The 20,767-nt window shown below is 39.1% G+C and overlaps 1 protein-coding gene across 3 annotated transcripts in view; it reads left to right on the forward strand.

Annotated features, from left to right (window-relative positions):
* Positions 1-264: 264 nt before the first annotated feature.
* Positions 265-20,767, forward strand: part of LOC131470265 (alpha-1,3-mannosyl-glycoprotein 4-beta-N-acetylglucosaminyltransferase C-like) — a 37,560-nt gene continuing 17,057 nt past the window's right edge. The window contains exons 1-2 of one of the 3 annotated variants that reach the window (XM_058645974.1): positions 265-431; positions 4,672-4,759. The gene's annotated coding sequence lies outside the window, so the exon portion shown is untranslated. The other 2 variants (XM_058645976.1, XM_058645975.1) reach the window with 2 other exon arrangements.

The following is a 20,767-nucleotide window of genomic DNA, read 5'->3' on the forward strand; positions in this document are numbered from 1 at the left end:
ATGGGTAGCCTCCAAATTTAGTTCACTGACTGTGAACTGTGTTGCGCTGCTGCCTCTTTAAGGCTGACAATTCAAATTAAGAGGCAGTGGGTGCAGACACATTCTGTTTGTGACACCTTGTGGTGGAGAATGAGGGGGTAGAGAGAGAGGGAGAGAGGGAGAGAGAGAGAGAGAGAGAGATCAAAGCAAAGGAAGAGACAGAGGAGGAGTGAAGAGAATGAGAGAAAGCAGCTCTGCAGCGAGAGAGTGTGTGTGTGTGTGTGTGCGTGTGTGTGTGCGTGTGTGTGCCCTGCTTCCCTTTGCAGAGGGTTTACTCCACTTTCCCAGAGAGTCGCTTATCTTCCCTCTGCGTGAGTCATGGGAGTGATGTAGGTGAGTGGAGCCGTGCGGAGCAGCAGGAGACAGCAACAGATCTTCTGCCTGTGTGTCAGGTAAGATCAGATCATTGTGTGTGTGGCTGTAATTCTCCTCTGTCTCCTCATATGAACTGGAGCAAACAACTTGTGCAGAGTTTTGGATCTCCTCCTCCTCTTCCTCCTCCTCCTCCTCCTCCTCATTTGGCTTCGCCTTCTCTTTTACCTGAACAAACAACCCTCTTTTGCTTATTGGAGCACATTGTGCTCTGCTCTCAGTGTGAGGATACTTAGTGCTCATGCAGGCTGTACATCAGGACTGTGTGGAGTCAGAGAGTGAAAGCTGTGCTGACAGTGTGAGCAGCGTTTACTGTCTCTGTATTGACAGGCGGCTCACTGGGGCTGTGGGCTTTGGAGGAGGATGAGAGGGAGATGAGGCAAATCTCTGCTTGAGGGAACCAGGATGGTAACAGCATCAGCGATAATGATCCAAATCTGCATGTGAGGAAGGAGATCATCTTGAACAAGTGAGCCAGATTTAAGGCTTACGCTTTGTGTTCTGTTGTGGCTTCTTTTATCTTCAGCCAAGGTAAAAATATACTGTATATATTTTGAATGTGTATATCAGGATGAATAGTATCAGCTTCCTCTTATCCCTGCTCACACTCGTGCTGCTGACTGAAGCATATGCAGTCCATGGTGTTCGAGAAGAGTGGAAGTCAGCTGATGAAAGCTCTCTTTGAGTGACAGCTGAGCACCATCACAGATTTTTATCATGACTCAGCTTGTGACACAAACAGGGAGAGGACAATGTACGATATTATTGTGCATTATGATAAAAAAAAACAAAACATAAATATTTCCCCCTCGCCAACATACAGTTCTAGTGATTTATTTGATTATCACAAACAGGAGCCTGAAGTAATTCCACTCATTCCAGGACTTCATGATCGATGTTCATCTTATTATTATTATTTTTATTTTTTTTTAAATATTAGATTGTGTTGCATTTTTGGTTCATACAAGTAGCTTTCTAACATTAGTAACATGTTTTTGAAACATGGCAACCTTTTGCAACATGATTGTAATTTATTTATTTATTTATTTCGGTCATGTCAGTTAGATCACTCATCACACATCGTCGTAGTGTGGTTCACACAATACACATAACCGAAAGCGGGAGAAGCAAAAGCTTATCTAGTCCCGCCCCCATTATCCACATAATACATATTTTCATCATACAATACATAATTATTCTCTTTCTTATGACATTTTGACATTAATATGTCATGTTTTTTCTGTGTCCAGATTTCAAAAAATGTGCACAATACATCTTCCAATTATCTTATTTAAAAAAACAAAAAAACATTTTGTTAAATTTTTGCTTAATGCAGGTAACGTTGTAACATTAGTAACAATGTTTTGTAACACTACAATAGTTTGTAAAAAAAAAAAGTAGTAATAACTGACATTAGTAAACATGTTTTTGTGCATTTTTTGGTCACATAACATGTTTTCTGTAACATGACATAATTTTTCCCAATGTACTGTAAGTAATGATTTTTGTAATGTTAGTAACATATTTTGTAAAAATATATATAAAAAGAAACAATTTCAAAGCACGTTTTTACAAATATTGCAACAATATCTTTGGTCACGATAATCATAACAGGACATCGAGACCCGTCCTCTCAGTGATGTAGGAATAACCTGCTTTCATTTGAGAGCTGGATTTAGAATGAATTACTGCTGATCCCCAACAGCTCAGGTGTGTTTGTGTGGGGTTTGATGTATAATCGCACCTAATGGCGTAATATTTTATTTCCAAGAGGACACTGTCGATCAGGACACTGTCAGCTGACACATCCACTTATAATATGGCAGTTGTTATGAATGTTCGCTCTCCTCATGACCCACATCAAAACCACTACTGGCAGAGGCACTGGACAGGAATTAATGGACCCCTTAAGATTAGAAAGTACATTTATTACCGGCTGGATTTACCGTCAGCGAGGACCTCCATCATTCTCTATAAAGGACAAGTGCAGAGGATATTTTTTATCTTTGTTGACTGGCCCGTAGTATAGTCCTCAAAAAAACGTTTTGATTGAATGTACAAAGCATTAGGATCATCTCTCTGGTATTGATCTTCAGCCTCTTTCTTCAGCTTCATGTTGTCTCACAGCTTAAAAATCCTTTTCATTGATTACTTTGTTTCTTTTACCTGCCGCTCTTTTGTGATTGGTACAGATTTGATACGGGGACTCAGTAAAGGTAAATGTCTCTTACCTGGATTGACCTTGTCTCTGTTCCTTCTGGAGACACAGTGATGTTTTTCTTGTGCGTGTGTGTGCGTGTCTATACTTTTCAGTTCCTGAATCACCTTCTTGCAAACACAACACTCCCTATTAAAGTTTCAGTATTGCAGCAGGGTGAAATATCTCATGCTCAAGGATCAATAAACAGGACGAAACAACGTGAGGGCGGACCAGCCAACAAATGTAACAGCTTGTACCAAGGGGAAAAAAAGAGTTATTTCATCAACATCAAAAACATTGTGAGCACAAACTGAAATTGAGCAAAAAAAAACCTGCTCCTTCAACAACCCACTTAAGTTCTCTTGTGGGGTACAAAGTCAGTGTTGTAAACATGCTTCTGGCTTCACATGCTTACAAAATTGGTATCTTGTGAGTTTTCTTTATAAAAAATAGAACAAAAGAAAATCTACAAATGAAAGGGAAGTACTGATATGGTGGGTATATATTGGCTTTTGATTCTGTGACCATTGCACACTGAAATGAAGTGATTATGTGATTATGATTATGAAATGAAATGTCGTCTGGTTTGAAAAGTGTAGCCCAGGACAGAAGTAGCAGTTATCCACCAGGGGGCAACTCTGACGTCTGTGAATTTCCATTTTCAAAAACTGGATAACTTTGAAAATGTAAATCCCGAGGTACAATTATTCAAACTTGATTATTTTCTCCCCGTACAACAGCAGGTTTGTAGCATAAACATAATTAACCTTTATTCACAGCTAACAGTGACATCACAGTGTGCTGACACAGTCTTTTGTGCACTTTTGAGTCACTGCAGTAAGGACAGAAAAAAGGACAGACAAAAATAGGCGTATATACAGTGTAGATATAGGCTGTGTACTGTGTAACACCCCCGTCCACATGGGGAACAAATATGTTTTATTTTCTCTTTTTTGTGCTTTTTAGTGTCAGAAATATGAAATGTGGGCGGACTGCCTACTCTAAACAAGTCCAAATCGCCGTCTGGTAACAGCAGAATTTTATTTTAACTAATTTGAAGCTTCACTCCTGCAATTTAGCATCTTGAATTCAGAACACGTAGCATGTTAGTAACAGTAAATTCAAGTGTGGCTTTGTAGCCATGAACAGATGCAACATTTGACAAATCCATCTGAGGTTTGTGGCAGGTTTCTCCTTTTCTCCTTGTCACGCTCTCCAAGGAAATTCAATTATTTCCTGGTTTTGGCACAAACATATATATATATATATGTTTGTGCTAAAACCAATATATTCATTTATTTTTACAAACTTTACACAGACCACGTCTCACTGACTTTGTAATCATTCAGTTTTATTTGGAGATTTGTCATGTCGTCATTACATTTGTTTTTTATTTCTCAAATAAAAATGAGTATAAAAAAATTACTAATTTTACATCCAAGGTCAGTTTTAACTCTTGAATAAACTTAATGAAATACCCTAATTGTGTTACTAATAATGATTTTCCTTAAGTTAAAGTTCTGATTCGCAAACTATATTGCGTTTTTCAATATATTCCCTTAAAACAGACTTAAACGACAAGCCAAAATGTTGTTTTTTTCCTTTTAGTTACATTTGATATCGCAGCACCTTTATCTTTTAATTCATATACTCTAATGTTAACGTAATATCCTAATATGTAATAATGTTAACTAAACGTTAATTTAATCTAAACTCTTTATCAATTGATGTATCTTTATTGCATTCCACAGCCTTTTCAATGTGTTTTGAAATGGTTTTGTCCACAAACCCAAATGTTTCACTTTTAATGATTTTTTTGTTTGTCAAATGAAGCAAAGAAACCAGAAATGATTCACTTGAAAGAAGCTTGTTTTTAATCATTAAAAAAACTGTAAAACTGAATAATCAATTATCCAAATAGTTGAACATTCAAACCTCTGTCTTAGCTTTGTAGCCACGCGGTTCACTGTAAGATATGTGGGTACAGAAGATGCTTCACCGTCCTTTGAATTAAGCAAAAACATGAATGACCATGTTTTTTCTTTTCTCCTTTGCCTCAGTGGATGATTCAGAGAGTCCATGCCAATCTACAGAGCAAAGAACAGAACCCTAATTAACACCAGACAATCTGACCGCAGCAGCAGGCAGGTAAGACTTTCACATAATCATCATCAGAGGTTTTTGGGGACAGATTTGAAAATGCGTCACTGATCATGATCGTGACGCATGTTTTCACACTAAATTGGTTGTGATCACACGTTTTAATTACTGCTGCAGAAGGGATCTCTGTCACCAGAACAGCAGCAGCAGCAGCTCCTCTTATCTCTCTCTGGCATAAGTCAGCTTTATTTATTATTTACTGTCATTTCAGCTGCGTGTACAAGATTACAGTTTCTCTCAGACCCCAGCGGTGTAGGTAACAAAGTAGTATAAAACAGGTTAAAAAAAAGGAAGAGCAAAATCTGTGAACATACTCACTGTGCAGAAATTGTGAGTTATGCTTTGCAATAATTGAGAAGGAGCAGAGATGAATTCCAGTGTGATTTATTGAAACTGTCATGCTGTAGATGGGATTCTGACCCAGGTGGAGAAAATGAGGAATCGTTTTTGAATAAGCTTAGTTAAAATGTCACCTCCCAAGAGCAAGGTTTCAGAGAGCTAAGAAACAGTAAAACACATCTCAGAGTTTGCTGAAAAATTACACTTCACACATAAACAGTATTTTTCTAAATGACGGTAGCAACTTTAAAAATGTTTCCATCTGCTGTGGAAACATGCTATTGATCTACTCTTGGCACCAGGAACAATACCTGGTACTTTATAGTCAGAATATATCCCCAGGTATTTTTCACTGTGGCATAAATAAATTTGAACTGATACTGAATACGGATTAGGATTAGGTAAATTGGACACTCTAAATTGACCATAGGTGTGAGTGGGTGGTTGTTTGTCTATATGTATGTGTGTACCCTGCCAATCGCCCCATGTCAGCTGAGATTGGCACAGCTCCCCCGCGACCCTCATGTGGAGGATAAAGCAGTAGAAGGTGGATGGATGTGATACTGAAAGGAAGAATCGGTGGATGTTGCAGAGGCTGTTGCTCTGCTGACGTGCCCATTAGCAAAGCTCTGAATCCCTATAAGGTTGCTTCAGGCTCTGATCCGATTCTCTGATCTCACCAGAGGGAGGGAAATCATCGAATTCTGACAACGTTCAAAAAAAGAAGAGAAATTCTACACTTGGACTGATAGACACTGTTATTGACCCTGTTATTTGTCTGTCTGGGATGTTATTTCTGCTTCCTTGTGGAGGGATTTTCATGTTGAGAGAGCTGAGTGCACAGAATGGCACTTTGTTTTAGTTTTTTTCAAAAGAGCTACCAAATAGGATCTTTTATATGCAACTAATCACATGAACACAACCTCAATACTCTATTCTATTCTCCTTTAACATCCTTTTGTCCAGTGTGTAGTCACTCTCCCTCCTCTGCACATGACCAAACCATCTCAAGCTGAGCTGTCCCTCGGATATGCTTATTTCTAATCCGGTCCATCCTGGTCACTCCCAACAAAAATCTCAGCATCTTCAGCTCTGACACCTCCAGCTCCTTCTCCTCCTCTCTTGTAGACAGTGCCAATGTCTCCAAAGCAAACATCAGAGCAGGTCTCTCTAACTACCCATCCTTCTGTCTCACATCACTCAAGTCAAGTTCAAATATCCAAAGCTGTGAAGTATAGCTCTTGTTCTGAAAGCAGATGTTCGGCTTATAGTGCTCACCAGCAGCAGTATGAGATTATTCTCTCAGTGTATCACTGAGAGACAAAAAATATATAATACAATTTTAATTATATAATCAAGATTAACCTAAAATCCGATGGAGAACTACACAGAAGAGTCCTTGCTCCCAGTAAAACAGAAAAAAACCCAGAAATAAAATACAACACTTCTTCATTTCCAGGTGATAATCAATCAATAAAAAAGTAAATATAAATATTGTATTAAGTTTCACTTGCTAGATTCCCACTAAATTTGACAGAGTGAACTTCACAGCAGCTTCTTCAGTGTGTTTGATTCGATTTTGGTGTTAATCCCTAAAGTTTCTGTCTTCCTGTTGATTAGATTACAAGGGTGTGATTTCACACTTTGCTCAGAGTCGAAGTGAACTCCTCTTTCTTCAGCTCGGTGTCTGTCGTCTCCTGCAGTTTAGCCTTTTCCTGTTCACTTGTTTCTCAGAACTTAGTTCTGAACTTTGTTTGATCTTCCTCCCTCTAACTTTTGACAACCTAGAGGAGGATAGGCCTACAGCAGTCCCACAAGGATTAATTATCCTTCAGACAGATAACAACCTGGTGAGAGGGGAGGCTGGAAGGAGAACAGGAATTAAGAGGAGATAGAGATTGTAGGATTAATGTAGATAGCCCGATATCGCCTGGCCTCTGGTCAAACTGCTGTGTTGGCAGGCTGAGCACATAATCCCATTGATTTCTCTTGTTGATCCCAAAAACCGCTGCTGATGCTGCTGTAGCTCGATGTTCACAGCAAGACATCACTGTGCAGACTCACACACACACACACACACACACACACACACACACACACGCAGCAGCAATATGTTTATGCATATTTACATCATAAAACATAGTCAATGTATTTAGAGCTTTTTACACCCACTGTGGACAACTGTTCCTCGAAGCCTGCACATTGTAGAACATTTTCACACTCTCCGACAAAGGAAGTGACATATGGGTTTAAAGAGAATTTTTTTTTTGATTCTTAATCACGTTTTAAGAAGCGTTTTTTTTGTCATTTAAAATGACAAAAATTAGACATTTTTCAAATCACACAGGTCAAGCTCCAATTTTTTTTTACCCACAAAATGAACTCTGGTCTGTGTGGACACAGTGTACTGCACATGTTTGAGTTTTTGTTTAGATTTATTTTCACAACATAAAAGAGAAATAAAACATGAAAGAGAGGAATTGGTTCAAAAAAAACGTCAGAACAGAAACCCCTAGGGCCGCATTATATACATATATATACAGTTTATATATATATATATTAAACATCTGTACATACACAAATATCAGTTCCCTCCATATTTTTTAACATGATGACATAAGAAAATCAGATATTATTTCTAATGTTTCATATTGAATTGACACATGAAACTGTTTCTGCGGTAGTATGATCCTCCTCCTCCTCACTGAAGGTTAACTTTTAGAGACATTATCACATCATGATATATGATGCTATCAGATATGGGAAGAAGTGAACTGAGTGTCTGTGTCTAATGATTCAAATACCCACTTTCACCTCTGTTGGCAAAAGTAATTATGACAAAGTCATGAGAGTCTGGAGAAGGGCGAGTGGCAGAGACACAAATGCATCATACATTTCACTGAGGATGAGATAATCAGACTAAGTGCTGCTTAAAGTCAAGACGCTGTTCGGCTCACTTCTTTTTTTTTTTATTGCAATCATTTGCGATGTTTAATTCAGAATAAGATTAAATATTAAAACACTCTGCTTCCTGACAGTGATGCTGTTGATGTATTATGTTGGAGCAGGAAAAAGGCACAGGGAATTGGGTGGATTTGGGAAAGCTGTTTTGAGAGACAAGCGTCTAATAAACTGCGATCTTTACATTTATTGTTATATGGAATCACCAAAAAAGATGCCTTATCTGATTCATAGGGACTACATTTATCATTCCTGGCAATTTGTGATAGATTTTGTCCAGATGGTACTTGATTTTCCATCCATCCATCATCTACCGCTTTATCCTCCACCGGAGAGTCGCGGGGGTACTGTGCCAATCTCAGCTGACATAGGGCGATGGGCGGGGGTACACCCTGGATAGTTCTCCAGTCCATCACAGGGCCACACATATAGAGACAAACAACCATTCACTCTCACATTCACACCTATGGTCAATTTAGAGTGACCAATTTACCTAATCCCCATATTGCATGTTTTTGGACTGTGGGATGAAGCCGGAGAACCCGGAGTAAATCCACACACACGAGTAGAACATGCAAACTCCATGCAGAAAGGCCCTTGTTCCGACTGGGGCTCGAACCCGGGCCTTCTTGTTGCAAAGGCAACAGTGCTGCCGGTACATGATTGTAATAAAGCAAAATGAAAAAATGGTTGTTTATGCTGTTAGTTGTTGTTGTTGAGTTTAGCTAAAATGTCTGTGGTGCTTCTGTGACTCAGAAGATAAGATACCAACCTGAAACACAACTATTCCTTTTCTTTTTGTCTCTTGATCCCATGTTTCCTGTCATAGCTGTACTGGTGCCATCAAAGGGAAGCCATTATAGCCCACCAAAAATTCAAAGTGCAGTGTTATCAGCAAAATGCATAACCATCAACTTTAAGAATGTATGTAATGAAGATGTAAATGATAAATGATGTGCATTTACTGTTCAAAATAACCAAACTGGCCGCTTAACAGCTCAGTAATCATCATAAATGGGCACTCAGGCACCAGAAGGACAGTCATATTGGTGCTTATCATACCTCCATTTTACATCATAGGATAAAACACATTCACAAGCTCTGTGTCGCTCATGTGGTGTGATGATTCACATCAGGGATTATTTCACTAATTAGGAGAGAGATACTCTGACGGGTCCTGATCATGTGCTTGACATGCAGCGTTTGCACGGCTCCATTTGTAAATCCTAGAGTGGATTTCATCACCGAACGCCTTGAATTCTGTCTTCTTTCTTTCTTTTTTCCTCCCTGCAGTTGCACGCTGCCATCGACCGTGTCCTCACTGGTGTCATTCGTTTCCGTTCAAATGAAATGCTGAACAGTATCAGGACGCGTGATCCGTCTGTATGTGAATGATGCAGGTGTTGCACCACAGACGGTGGAAGAGGTTTGTCAGGGTAGCAGAGCTGAAGAAGCAGCTATTCTGTACTGCATGTATTTTTTCTTTCTCCTGATTGTTGTTGTACTTTGCTTGGATATTTATACCTCGCTGCACTCCCCACTGATTACCTGACCAAGGAGGTCATGTTTTTGCCTTGTGTTTGTCTCGCAGTCTGATTGTGAGCAGCATCACCTGAAGAGTTAAGAACGGATGATTCATAACATGTAGGTTATTGCAAGTAGGGCTGCTACGAATATTCGATTATCAGTCCATAACTAAATTAATCGTCAACTATTTTGATAGTCGATTATTTGGTTTTAGAGGGGTTTTTTTCTTGGATAATTAAATCAAGCTTTCTGATTTTTCAGCTTCTTTAATGTGAATATTTTCTGGTTTCTTTGCTCCATTTCATAAAAAAACTGAATTTTTTTGTTTTTGTGGACTAAACAACAAGACATCTGAGAACCTCATCATTTTGAGGTTTGGGAATCAACATTTTCTGACATTTCATGGACCAAACAAGTATATAAGTATAAATAATTAAAATTAAGTGATTATGAAAATAATCTCTGAAAATCACTCTAGTTCCAAGGAAAATATAAGATTTTGGTATTGATTAAGGTATAAGTGCAGATTCAGGATTTTTATAGTAATTGTTAGGTTAAAATCAAGATCAAGATCCATATCCAAGGCATAAGAAACATTTATTTAATATAGTGTGGTCATGACGATTTTGATTGTAATGGGGATCAGTATTGAGATTATTCTTTTAAATAGACAATCATAGTAATCATACCATGTCACTTTGGCCCATTCAAATGCTGACAGCATTAAGATTAAGATAAGTATTTGTCACGTTGTCAATTTGCGTGTCAAAGCTGTAGCTGTACTTGATTTAATATATCAGTTTCCTCCAGCATGAACTAAATTCCATGAGGATTTGTGTCTCATATATTTATTTGACTGGATTTGAATGTTAACATGTCGAGGATGTTTTAATAATGACCACATCAGTAAAATATTCAGTGTATTTGTTTTACACTAAACCTTTTGGGGGGGGTTAATGTGCAGACACTCACAGTTTTTGGTTAATGCAAGAGAAAAGACAATTTTATGAATTAAAAACAATTTAACTTTATACATATCCTCAAATAAATTGCTGGACCAATGGACAAGTCTGCTGCCCTTATTAAATATAATGTACTTCTTTAAAAACAGTGTGTGAAAGAATACAGCCAGCTACAAATATACCCTTAACCTGTAGTACATTGCCTAACAGTAGTCTATCATATGTTGCAGTGAGCTATCGCAGTTGTATATGAAGCTGCGTCAGTGCAGGTACATTAGAAAGAAAGTGATTGAATAAATAAATCACATGAATTCATCTCAGGGGCCATTTCATTAGGCCTTCAGTTTCCAGTAAGAACATAGATTTCTTTCCGAGGAGTGAACTAAAGTGCTGTTTATGGAATCTACTGTACAGCTGTCAGTAAATAGCACATGCTACATATGCCGGAGATGTGGAAACTTCCTTCTCGTGGATTGAGTTGTCATGTCTCGCAGATGAAACTGATTGCTGTCCATTTCGATTACAGTGTTGCACCAATGACTCATTTTGTTTACTGGAACACTTTGAATTATTCATAACTCCCTTTGTCATTCCCGTCTTAGTATTTGTTGAATTTTTAACATTTGCTCTACATTTTGTCCTGAGGTTTCTGAATGTTTTATATGTTCATAGCACTCCACGACACAGTTTCAGTAATGCAGCAGCAGATAGGTTTTTTATATAAAGCCGATTCTGGAGGTTCAGTAGCCAAACTCTATAGAGTCTCTATTGTAAAACGTCCCAGCAGAGCTACATGCATAAAGCACACAGATCCTCAAGTCTTAATAAGCTCAGCCAGTCTTGTTTGAAGGTGGCAGCTTTGCCTGGCGTCCCTGCCTTTGAAGCATACACTTTTATTCTTTCCTTGACAGAACCTTGTCTTAGAGTTTTTTATCAGCACAGAGTTTTTGACTTATTTTTCAAGGATAAAGTTGAATATGAAGGGGAAAAAAACTGTCAAGAGACATGATATCAATTGTTGTTTAAAATCATTGTTGTTAGTCAGATCCGAGTTTATGAGCCTTGTCAAGGTCCCAAACCCCCCCCCCATAGTAACCAAACGTCTGTTACATTCAAACTATTGTCAAATGAGGTCACACAATGTAATCAGTTCTGTGTTTCTCAGTACAGCCGTCATTACATCTGGTGTTGCCTAGTGACAATCGTGTGCTGCACGCAGGAAGTGATTTATTTTATGTTGAGAAAGACGGAGGCAACAGCAACGCTGCGCTAGTAAAGTGAGATGGCTGCAAACCGGTTGGAGTATGACTGAAAGTATAAAGAAGAACCCTAGAAAAGTTAAAGAAGTGAATTCTTTGCTGAAAAAATAAAGCAGTCAGTAGTTTGGGAGCAGTAGTGTTAGGTTGGGATAAACCCCCACTCACCAACTCTCATGATTTACTGAGAAGTTTGCCTCAGTCAGGTCTGATAGTTAAGCTTGACAGAGAGGATTTTTAGATGAAGAAAAGTTACATGCTGAATTTGTGAATGATATTTAAGAAATAGTATTAATAGTAATCATTACATGATTTGTTGTACACAAATCATGATTATTGTATGTGGATTTGTTTTAGAGGTGCAGAGGAAAACATAATATTTGACATCAGTGACTGAGTTCAGGGTTTACTGTCTGGTGCAGGCAGTGTGGAGTGTTTGTGGGTGGGCGGCCAGTGAGGCATTGCTTTATTGTTGCTGTGTTTGCATCTTCCCTCAGTCTTTTGCATGTCTGAACAAAGGTGGGATCTGTCCGTTCATTTTAAGTTCTGGGTCTGGGCGTGAGTCCATGACAGTCACATTAATAATACAATCAATATTTAATGATTCCCATGCTCCAGGTTTGTTCATTGGTGGAGCATCTTGCTGCTGCCATTGGTTCTCATTCTATATTTGGTTCTGTTTGGTTTTATGATGCTTAAGTCATTGTTACTGACTTATTTTGAAAATGAATGTATTGTTATATATAATGTTGTTTTTTTTGTTTGTTATTTTGTTTATTTTTACTGCAGAGGTCTTCATCAGACATCTTTTTTATTTTTTCCATTAAATTTTCCGTGTGATTTTTATTATTTTTCTTTTTCTGAATCAGTAAAGTGGTAGAGTTGAGGAATTGCTTGGAACTGCACATATAGTACATACATGAGTGAAGTTAGAATAATATTGCATGTGCATTTAAAATAATATTGCACAGCATATGTACAGTAGAGGTTCATGGATGTGTGAGTTCAGGGTGGTTATGGGTCTGGAGAACAAGCTGTCTCTGAGCCTGTTTGTCTGGGCTTTAATACACCTGTAGCGCCTTCCAGGGTGCAAGAGGTCAAGCAGGTGGAAACTGGGGGTGTGAATGGTCCTTTTTAATACTTTTTTGCCCCTCTGAGACAGCAAGCGCTTTAAAGGTCCTGCAGCCGATGATCTTTTGTGCAGTGTTTATTATCCTCTGAAGCCTCTCTTTTTCTTGTGCTGCTGAAATAACACACTGTGCTACAGTTGATCAGCAGGCTTTCCACGGAGCAGCGGTAGAAGATTGTCAGCAGCTTCTCTTCCAGATTGTTCCTTCTCAGTTTCCTTTATGATGATGGTGGATGTGTTTGTAGTCCAGCAGAGCTGATGGTGCTAAGAAATTTTAATTTGTTCACTCTTTCTACGTAGTTTCCTTTGATGAGAAGGAGAGAGGAGGTTCACCTTGTGCTTTCTGAAGTGCAGGATGCTTCTTTTTGGACGTAAAATCATTGCTCCATGCTGCCTCCACCTGTTTCCTCTCATGAAACGTCCTTATAATTTATTCACTTAATAACATTGAGCCTGAATAATTAATCAAAGGGTGGTGCAGTTTCTTTGTGTTGCCATTGATGTGCAAAGGGCTTAAGGCTGAAATCGGTACATGGCTGTGTGTTCCTCTGCTCAGACCTCAAGTGCCATTTGGCACTGATTCAGGCAGTGTTCACCAGAAAGGTGTCAAGTTACGCCTCACAATGGACTTTAAAGAAAAAGAACAATATACACCATGATCTCAGTCAGAAAATGAGATTTTATCATGCAACCTTCGACGAGCATGTGAAGGGCCGATCCGGTAAATATGGTGGCTGAATAAAAGCGGGGACATGAGAAGAATATTGACCACAGGAACAAAATTAGAATTGATCTGGTCAGCAGAGGGAAGATGGTTTACATTTCCCGCAGTGAATTGTTATGCTGGTTGTTGGGAGAAAACCTTTGGCAGTGTCAGCCTCTCATTATTCTTGCAGGCAGGCGGCCTTCAGATTGGAAATGAGTATGACTTCAGATGGTTTATAAAGTCTTAATTGATGAAGCTGAAGTTGGTGTTGAGGTCCTTTTCCAGTGTCACATTCTCTTCTTATTAAAGCAGCTTGTCAGCAAAGAAACACAGTGTCACGGAGTGATTTGCTTGTGCTGCTGTAGCTGCTGTCCACACACCACTCTCAGCTCTAAGAGGAAAGAGGAAACAGAAACGTTTTCTCCAGCACAACCACAATCTTCATTTTAAAGGCTGAAAAATAGTGTGAGTACTGTCCTTGGCTCATCCAGCACACGCACACAAACTCTCGTTTCCATGACTTCACAGGACATTTCCTGGAGACTTACTCTAACCTTCACTGAACACTAACGTTAGACTAACTTCACCTTAAAATTGAGTCATTTTTCATTATGGGAACTTCATTTTTGTCCCCGTAAGGAAGACAAGTCCCCATAATGTGAATGCGTGAACAGATTTAGGTCCCCACAACATGAGTAATACCTGGAACACACACATTCTCATGCAACACTCTTACTGTGAGGACACTCGTATACATAATGTATTCCCAAACCCAATTCTACCCTTAACCCTAACCCTAAACCCAGGTCTTAACCCCCAAAAAGCCTTTTAAAGTCGTGAGGACCAGACAAAATGTCTTCATTTTCCCACAATGTCCTCACTCCCTATGGTGTACACATGTTTTGCTCCTGTGCAGCTATTCTTTATAAAGTTCTACATTGGATTTCATTTATTTGGTCAGTAAAAAAAAAAATGTTTAAGGCTTTTATGCTAACCTTAACCCAACCACAAATCACATTTAACCAGATCCTCAGGAATTGGGTTCTGCCTCATTAGGACCAGGCTTTACCAGAATTGGTCCCTAAGAGTCCTAAATACACACATTGCACACACACACACACACACACACACACACACACACACACACACACACACACACCAATTTCATCCAAAGAAATGTCTGTTTAATGTGGAGGAAATGTTTAATGGCACATTTGTTTTCTGGAGCAGGGAGCCTCACTGAGCAGCGTGTAATTAATTATCTGACAGATAATGAAATAAGTTGCTCAAATTAAAATATTCATCCAAATTGGTTGGTGCTCCGGCAGTGTGCAGTAATACATTCTGGATAATTAAATACCACTTACATGGTGCTGCCTTATCAGTTAATTGCACATGTTTTACATTACTTTGCAGTTTAAAGTAGAGCTAAGTGGTGAAGATAGTGTCCATTCTGCTGCTGCGTGTGCTGCGTGTGCTGCTGTACTGCGTATGGTGGAGTGTGTCATCTCTGGGCCATTATAGGGGAAAATGCATTTTTGTACTTTGTGAAAAAAGAAAAAAAAGTTTAATTATTTCGGGTGAAGGCTTTTAAAATAAAAATAATAAATAAAATAATACAAACAAATCCCATTTAATCTAATTAGGTTGATTCCAATATAATCCTTTTCAATCTAATTCAGTGTAATTCATTTTGATTAACCCAGTTTCTCTTAAAACAGATCTAAAGCCACGTTGTGACATTTTTGCTAATGCACATCTCCATTTAATCATATTTACAACACCATGTCATATTATTTGGAAGTAAGCTTTTTATTTATTTCTCACGTACAGCTCTCCTCGCTGGTTCCAACAGAGAACTGTTTCATGTCTAATGTTGAGAAAGCTCCATGACTAAATGACTGAGCAGTTTATTACTGTGGAGGACTGAGACATGGCTGAAAGCTCTGAATAAATCTATTAAAAGAGTCATGGATCCACATTTCAAAGATTCATTTTCAGCTTTGAATAATAATAAACTTCTTCAGCCAGATAGAGAAGTCATTCAAACGGCGAAAATAATGTAACTTCCAGAAAGTTCAATGACAATACTGGCTACTGTAAGAGAAACACTTATTATTCCTTCTTTAAAAAAGCAACTTACATTCCTAAGCGCAAACTTAACAACTCAGTATAGACCAGCTGAAACTGGCAAATCACAAAGGCCTCTGTGTAAGCCTGGCACCATATCTTTGTTGAACCTAACCTAACTGGGGCACTGGACCAATAACCTGACTAAGCAGTTCTCCCCAAGGTCGACTCTAGGTATCAGCAGAGGAAGAACATCTTGACCTGACGTCTCTCTCCTCTCCTCCAAACCAAAGATATACCTTAACTTTGAGATTCACTGGCAGAATGACAGAGGATGCCCAACTGTTAAACATCTGTTAACATTCATGTTTGGCATTGTCTCAGTTCTCTAATTGGATCTGAGCTGTCTTCAATAAAGCTTTTCAACTTCAACTCATCTCTGACTCCAAAAACTCCACCTTTGGTCGTCTCATCAAACCCTCGGCAACGGTTGATCACTGACTTCATGTAGCACCAGCATTGTTGGTCGTAGTACATGCGTTTTTTATGATAAAGTTGAAGAAAAACTCTTTTACAAACCTCCCAAGCAAAACCAGGCGAAATAGGACAAGGCAGCAGAAAACACAGCAGTAGCGTAGTAGTGTAAATGTTTGTAGAATGAATGTTGTATACATTAAATTGAGATATTACAGAAAATCACAAGTGTTAGGTTGTGCACTACACAGAGTGAAGGAGTGGTGGAACAGGATGCAAGTCAGCTTCTTACTGGGCTGATTGATGAGCATTCTGGGAAACATCCTTCAAACTCCCGGTGATCTCCAGAGGATTTAATAGCGTCCTATTATGTTCATCTTATAGTAGCAGCTTCTCTTGTCCACGGCCGCTGAGTAATGATGCTTTTGTTTCTCTGCACTCTCAGGCTACATTCACAACATGGGCTTTCTGGATTGCTTCCAAATGACTACTCGTGATATCTGATCCTTTTGGAGCAGTGCTCGCGTCCGAATATCTCACATCAGTGTGTGTGTGTGTGTGTGTGTGTGTGTGTGTGTGTGTGTGTGTGTGACGGTAACATTAGGTAGCATTCAGAGGGTAATGAAAGAGCCCTCTGAATGCTGAATGTTGTCACTACATCATGAGTTTACACAAAACTTGTCACCATATATCAAGTAAGAGAGTGTTGACCAATAACAAATCCATTATGAGAGATGGGATCATCATTTGGACAGCGCTTTTAAAAAGAGAGACGATGTGTTTTGTACAGGTACTCTGAAAATGATGGTGTGTCCCCGTTAAGTTATGTAAGATATAGATCTGCAACTCACGATTATTTTTATGATCGATTCATCTGACAATTATTTTGGTCCATAAAATGTCAGAAAACGTTAAAAAATGTTGATCAGTGTTTGTCAAAACTGGAAATTACGAGGTTCTCAAATGTCTTGTATTGTCCACAAACCAAAATGATTCACTTATAATGATTTCTTTCTTATCTGGAGCAAAGAAACGAAGAAAATATTCACATCTAAGAAGCTGAAACAATCAGAAATCTTGTTTTAATCATGAAAAAAGCTTCAAAGCGATTTCTCGATCAAGTAATTGTTTCAGCCCTTGTAAGATACTATCTTATCATGGTATGGGGTGTTTTTGAACATTAAATAAAAACGTTAAACTTGCCCATTGCTTGAATTTGTCAAGTGGTCAACATTAATTTACTCATATAGTTTTTAAAGTTAAAAAAGACCAAAAGAATGGGGGCCACACAGATGGTGTGGTGGTTAGCAGCCTTGCCTTTGCAACCTGGTCAGGTTCTCCGGTTTCCTCCAGAAACACACAGATTTGGGGATTAGGCGAATTGGACACTCAAAATTGACTGATTGTTTGTCTCTATATGTGACCCTGTGACTAACGGGTGACCTGTCCAGGGTGTAACTTGCCTTTCGTCCTAGCTGAGAAAAGGGAATAGAAAAGTGAAGTTAGTATATGTGGTGTTACGTTGTCCTTGATTTCATGAGTTTTATATTTTTCAAACTAAAGAGTTGTACGTTGAATGCATGAGGTATCGTTTATGAGTCGATTCAGTGCGATGTCAAGGCGACTGGCAAACTTTACAGATCAAAAATACATCATCATAACAGTCAACTGTGCTAAACTTAAAACCCCTTGGTGCTTGCAAGTGTGTGCTTGCCTGACAGGATATAACACATTTAAACAGCACCTTATAATGAGTTAAACAAGTTAACCCTCTGTGCTGGAGCAGCAGGCGAACTTTCCTTTCTAATTTCAACCACCCTTAAATGAGTTCAAACATGTCAGTGAGAAGATGAAATGCAATGCAGTAAGGTTTCATTTATCCATGAGTTTATCAGACTAGAAGAACGGCAAAGCAGCAAAACGCAGACAGTGTTGACAGTAAACAATGGATTTACAGTGCTTAAATTACAAAGTTACTTTTCTTTTTCTACGTATTTGGCCGACACAGTGTGTCACTCTGTGAAGTCGCTGTGAGAAGAGGGACTGCATCATTTTCATGCGCTGGTTCCTGGTTGTTCTGTATCCTCCTTCGAGTCATGCACACGTCTCGGACGCACAAGTTGACGTGCGCCTGCATGAGTAAAACACAATCTGCTTGAATTGCACTGTCACTGACATGCCATACACCCCTCTGTATTTATAGGCGAGTTCACGGTGTATAAATATACACTGCCTTTCATGAGCCCATCTGGTCAGGCAGTGACTGGAGGATGATCTGACACTGAACCGTGTCTCAGTTAAAGCATCGTGTTAGACAAAACCTGCACACGCTCATCAGCGGTGACTTTGAGACATCGGTTATTGTCTGCGGTGCGTGGTCCTGATTGCCCGGGGTGTCTTGTTTCTGTGTGTTACACAAAGTTCACCGTGTAGCTGCTGGTTAAAGAGACACACAATGTTGTTTGGTTTACAGGCAATTAACGGAGGAATGGTCAAAAATACTGTCACATATAGGAAAGTATATACTTTACAGGAGGCCAGGGGAAAGTTTGCTCCTTCTAAACTCCATAAGGTGGGCATTCTGGTCAATAACTCATGTTGGAAATGTCATACAGATGCAATATGATAATCGACTAATCGCAACTTCATGTCTCCTCACGGTGGCGCTGCTCAAATGAATGAGGGGAAACTTGGGTGGAAGTTACCTGGACGAAAGAAGAGGGAGTTTACAGCAGGATAATGGTGGAGAAAGCTACGTTAAGAGATGCTCCATCCATGTTCGATACATAGACTTTAATAGAGAAATCTTGCATTTGTAACTTTTCAGTTAGTTATTGTGAGGTACCCTGTGATTCCCACCCCTAGTCCATAGTCATTCTGTGTCTGTTTCTGTACACTTATTTGAACAAAGCTTTATTTTAAAAGAATGCATGCTCTGTGCTCCGCGTCTCTTTTTCCATTTCTGTAGCAGCGTTACAGCACCACATACAGACCTGGCATATGTACTACAGCGTTGAGAGTGGTTTTTGGGGGGGTTTTGCGTGGATGAAGACATTTCTTGAGACGATTCCGTGTTTACGTCGAACTTTTTAAGGAGGCAAAAGAAAAGAAAAAGATTGTACAAAGAAAGTTGAGTTTCTTTGTGAATCAGGCTTGACTGAGCTTCAGAGCAGAGCTTTTAAGTGTTCTGACATCGTTCCCTCCTCGTCTCTCTTTCACCCCCTTCACAGTGAGCGGTGTCGTTTCACAATGACAAAGATTCAGAGCGTCTCATTGCCGCTCTGCCACTGAGCTCGCACAAACATTTTCACTACCCTTGTCGCCATGGAGACCAACATCTTCTCCCCAAATTCCCCTGCATCTCTAAATCTTTCTATTTCCCATACATATGTATATATATATATGTATACACCTTTAAAACTAGTGGCAGTGAAACTGCAGCCCTGCTTCAACATGGATTTGAGATCACTTTTATATTTCCCTCTTAGGCAGTTTCATTTCAGATGTTAAATCCCACTTCTCCCCAGTGTGTTGATAGGACATATTTTGCATTGTTGCAACGCACAGTGTCATGAATCCAGGGTGACGAATAGCAAGTGCCTCACCTAGGGGGCATTGTTGACTTCTCACAGGAGCAATGTTTGTTGTTTAAAATGTGATTTAGACTGACTTGACACTTCCCAGTGCCCCTGTGGTGCCTTCTCCCTGATATAAATGTATTATTGGCAATTCATATCGCCTCCACCCTATTGGCCCACAGTGAGTGAATTGGTTGTACTGTACAAAAAGTGTTTACTGTAGTCTTCCTCTCATCTAAATGCCAAGAATCAGCAGATGCTCTCCTGCCCGATGAATGATTAATGAGTCAGAATGCCTCCATAACTGGCTGCACAAACAGATTTACTCCCAGGTACCACAGCCACGTGTCAGTTCTTTGGCAGTAGGAAGAAAATGCAGGAACTTAAATTCACAAAGCATCAATGTAGACGTTGCTGGTTTGAATCCCTGGGGTTTTTACTTGTCATCACTGTGGTGTGTCTTCACTGGCATGAGCTTGATGAATTTGCGATTTCACCACCAGCTGAATGTCCTCCATGTTTTTGTCTGGCAGGATAAACGTCCCCAGATTTATGCAGCGACGTCTCTTGTGGAGAATATGAAAGGCACAAAATGTCAGAACTCGCAGGTGTGCGGTTAGTCCCTCTTTTCTTTTCTTCTTCAACTTTTCAGAAGTAAAATTTAATTTGTCTCTTCGAACTGTAGTTGCCTTTATCACCCTCCAGCATCAGTTTTATTTTCATTTGTTTTCAACTTTTTACTGCACCAGTTTTTATACAGCACAATACATTACAAAGACATTCAATATGCTACAAAAGAGCCAAGAAAGATATATATATATATATATATATATATATATATATATATATAAAGAATAAAAATGCATATACATTTATTGCAGTTTCTTTATTTATCGCAGCATTGACTTCCACTCATTTGAACGACCTAAAACAACCACAACCAGTTAATATGTAACCCCAACCTTTACCGAGCCGCAACTTAATTTAATCCTTA

Source organism: Solea solea, chromosome 12 (assembly GCF_958295425.1).
Source record: "Solea solea chromosome 12, fSolSol10.1, whole genome shotgun sequence".
NCBI classification, from domain to species: Eukaryota; Metazoa; Chordata; class Actinopteri; order Pleuronectiformes; family Soleidae; genus Solea; species Solea solea.